Raw genomic sequence first — 3,589 nt, 5'->3', positions numbered from 1 at the left:
AAATTTAATTATAAAAATTTAGTGTTTAATTATCACAGATCCAGTTTTAATCCCAAATGATGTGAGATGAGACTGTTTTATAGCTCCTTCTTTCTCCATATCTAAATAATTTGATGAAGTTTTAGATTAATTAGAGATGTTTTCACTACTGTGAATGCGAAATGGTCTCAAGAAAAAAAAAATGGACCCGATATCTAATTACCATCAAAAAGAATAAGTCAACAAAAGTAATTTAAAAAATCATAATTTGAGGCATACCATATTCATTGTTGAAATTAAATAGGCTAAAAAACTCCACACTAGAGGCTAGAGGCCAGTTTAGTTTCTTTGCGGTACATTGGGCAGTTAATTCCCAGTGTAGGGAGGCAGGATTACTCAAAATGAACTGTTCCACAAGAATCAAGTCCAGTTTCTTCCATGGTCAGGCTGGCCAATTGGCAAGACTTCTCCCCTTGACATATTCCAGGCCTCAGTTATCTCTTCCATGATCTCTAGCATGGAACAGTTGTGTTTTAACCAATGAGGCAGATCCTATGCTGCTACATCAGGAAAATGTAGCCCCAGCCCAATTCCACAATAGAGTGAGAATGGCTTTTTCATCGAGGAAATATTCAGCTGGAGCTCCTCAGCCTTCACAAAGAAATATCAGCTTTGCCATCTGTGTGTCTGTGTCTGATAAATTAGGATGTCCCTTGAATCAGTGGCAGTGGCTCTGCCCTGCAGGCACTTGCCAAAGAATTCAGGCTTGAAATCTCTGCTCAGTGTTGCTAAAAGCCCATGAAAACAAATGATATTTCAGAAAGAAATTGTTTGAAGTCCCTTGCTTAGAGATCTACACAATATATTCCTATTGTAATTTAGTACCAAGAAAAAGTCTATTTCACCTGATAAATTGCCATGTTTTATTTTATCAGGAAAATGGAAATATAAAACACATCTGTGCCTTGGTAAAAATGTGTTTAAAGGTATATTCAGTGTTTAATTATAAAAACAGCCTACAATATTAATTTCATTCCCCCTTCTCGCTCTATGGTGTTTAGTTTTTATTCAGATATTCCTAGTGTACATAAATGTAAATAGAAAGGAGCAGGAAAAGAGGAAGACCAAATATGAGAATGGATTGACTCCATAAAAGAAGCCATAGGCATGAGTTTACAGGAGCTGAGTAGGACTGTTGAGGACAGGATATTGTGGACAGCACTTATTCATAGAGTAACCAGAAGTTGGAGCTGAGTCAATGGCACATGACACACATGTAAATGTACACACACACATGCAGACATAATTGTCATCATCATTATGACAATCATCATACATTTTTAGAAGTGGGTAAATTAAATATAAATTACAAATAAATGTATCTTACAATTTCAAGCCTTTACCATACATGGTATAGTAAGGCCTGAAAACATAAGAACAATGTATATATTATTTGGGTTAAAAATATTCTGTTTCTCCTGAAAGCAAACTCTTAAACTTGACTTGACTAATTCCTACTTATTCTTCAAGAGTCATCTCTGTAGTCATCTCTAAGAAACTTTTCAACTACCCAGAACTCCAGCCATAGTCGGAACCTATGCCCTGTAGCCCATGGAGTCTTTTATGACCTTGACTGTCGTCTGTTGTAACCTATGAGCCTCCTGAGAACCAGAAGCTCTGTCTTTGCTCTCACGCTTCAGTATCTAGTATAGGATCTAGCATATAATAATGACATAAAAATGAATATAAAAATTCTTACATTTCTTCTCTTAACAGTAAGAAACAACTTTGTGAAGAAGATAATAGCTAGAGACCAAAATCTGGTTTTAAAACTTAAATTATAAAATTATATGCTGAAATCAAAGAGCTTCTTTGTATGTTGTTCAAACATCAATCTCAATCTTGTTCATTTGAAAAGGAAAATTGGTGTGATTATTAAGTACTACACATTTCATATTTTTAAACTGATGTTATCACTATATAGACATACATATATACATATATATGTATGTATATAGTAAAAAATATAGTGTAAAAGCTTGCTAACTGGAAAAAAATGAATTTTAAACATGATTATCTTTTTAATTTAGAAAACATTATGAAATTAAGTCTTTTGCAGAAACAAAATAAAAATATTCATGTTGGATTCTTTAAGAGATTGAACCTCACCTCGTTTCATTTTAAAATGAATATTTTGGCCAAACGTAATCTACAATCCAATGTAGAATTATCCAACAGTCTTAATATTTACCAAAAATTAGAAGAAGCTTTGATCATAGGAAAACAGACACACACACACACACACACACACACACACACACACACACACACACTGTTAGTGTGTTTGCAATTTGGTACAGCCACAATGGAAAATAGTTTGGAGGTTCCTCAAAAAATTTAAAATAGAACTACCTTATGACTCAGCAATTCCACTTCTGGATATTTATCCAAAGAAATCCAAAACACTATTTGAAAAGATACATGCATCCCTATGTTCACTGTAGTGCTATTTACAATAGCCAAGAAATGGAAGCAACCCTACGTGCCTGACAATAGATGGCCGGATAAAAAAAAGAGGTGGTACATATACACAATGAAATATTACTCGGCCATAAAAAATGAACGCTTACCACTTGTGGCAACATGGACTTAAAGGATATTATGCTAAGTGAAATAAGTCAAAGAAAGACAAATACCATATGATCTTACTTATATATTAAATCTAAAGAACAATGGAAACAAACAAAATAGAAACAGACTTATAGATACAGAGAACAAACTGCCGGTTGCCAGATGGAAGGGGGTTGGGGACTGGGTGAAAACCATAAAAAGATTAAGAAATACAAATTGATAGTTACAAAATCGTCACAGGGATGTGAAGAACAACATAGGGAATATAGTCAATAATATTGTAATAACTATGTATAGTGCTAGGTGGGTACTAGACATAATCAGGGGGAACACTTTATAAATTATATAAATGCCTAACAACTATGCTGTATACCTGAAACTAATAAACAATATTATTGTTATTCCTATTTAAAAAAAAAAAAAAAGAAAGAAAACACACAGAGCAAATAGGCCATGGGAGAAAAGTGAGATGGTTAATAAAATCAGAAGATGAGATGCTAAGATTGTATTTATTTTTCCAAGCTTTTGATATTAGATATTCGGAATAGCTAAATCATGAAAGCAACTTAAATGGCCACTGAATGGACAAAGAGATAAAGGAAATATGTTATATACACGTAATAGAAGAGAATTCAGCCTTTAAATAGGAAATTTTGACATTTGCTACAACATGAATGAACCTAGAGAACATTTTGTTAAGTGAAATAAGGCAAACATAGAAGGATAAATACTACATGACATGTCTTTTTGTGGAATCTAAAATAGTCTAACTCATAGAATTAGAGAGTAGAATAGTGGTTACCAGGGCTGAGGGGAGGGGGAAATGGGGAGGCATTAGTTTAAGGGTATAAACTTTCAGTTACGCAGGATAAATGAGTCCTATAAATCTGCTGTATAGCATAAAGCCTACAGTTAACAATACTGTATTGTAGACTCAAAATTTGCTAAGGAAATATATCTTATGTTAAGTGCTCTTAGC

Source organism: Pteropus vampyrus, unplaced genomic scaffold, assembly GCF_000151845.1.
Source record: "Pteropus vampyrus isolate Shadow unplaced genomic scaffold, Pvam_2.0 Scaffold481, whole genome shotgun sequence".
In the NCBI taxonomy this organism is placed as follows: Eukaryota; Metazoa; Chordata; class Mammalia; order Chiroptera; family Pteropodidae; genus Pteropus; species Pteropus vampyrus.
This window is presented reverse-complemented; position numbering follows the sequence as displayed.